This window comes from Merops nubicus, unplaced genomic scaffold (assembly GCF_000691845.1).
Source record: "Merops nubicus isolate BGI_N331 unplaced genomic scaffold, ASM69184v1 scaffold18627, whole genome shotgun sequence".
Lineage (NCBI taxonomy): Eukaryota > Metazoa > Chordata > Aves > Coraciiformes > Meropidae > Merops > Merops nubicus.
Genome location: NW_008619801.1, coordinates 2240 through 2826, shown reverse-complemented (window position 1 = coordinate 2826; position 587 = coordinate 2240). Strand labels below are relative to the sequence as shown.

Genomic DNA, 587 nt, shown 5'->3' with positions numbered 1-587 from the left:
TCGTGGCTGCGCTGAAGGTCATGGGGAGTTGCCGGCCGGGATTCTCCCGGCTGCACTTGGGGCCTGCGGGGCCTGAATCCGCTCCAACACCATCGTCACCATCACCATCATCACCATCCTCCTCCTCCTCCTCCTCCTCCTCCTTCTCCTCCTCTCTCTCTCTCTCTCCCTCTTGGCAAACCCCACACGGCGGGCCCTGGGGCACAGCACCCGCTCGCAGGAGGCACCAGGCACCACCTCTTCTCCAAGCTCCCCCAGAGCATCAAGTCTCAGGCAGGAGGTTCAGGGTTCCTTGGTCAAGTTCCTTCATTCAACTAGAAAAGCTTGAAAACCCCAAAAACTCCTCCCACAGCTTCTCCCTGGGGGGGTGAAGCAAAAACTGCATCAGAGAGGTGGGATGAGCTGACCAGAGCCAGGGTGAGAAGGGGGAGCAGGCAGCTGAGCTGTGGGAACACAGAATCCTCAAATCCCAGCATGGTGGGGTTGGAAGTGACCTCTGGAGATCATCTCCTCCAACCCCCCTGCTCCAGCAGGTCACCCACAGCAGGGTATCCAGGATCACATCCAGGGGGTTTGGGAACCACCCC

General features: G+C 59.8%; 1 protein-coding gene across 1 annotated transcript in view; it reads right to left on the bottom strand.

The window, feature by feature from the left end:
* The window catches only part of LOC103776426 (F-box/WD repeat-containing protein 7-like), a gene marked incomplete at both ends in the record, with an annotated part of 6273 nt that overhangs the window by 4725 nt on the left and 961 nt on the right, over positions 1–587 (bottom strand). The gene's annotated exons all lie outside the window — the stretch shown is intronic.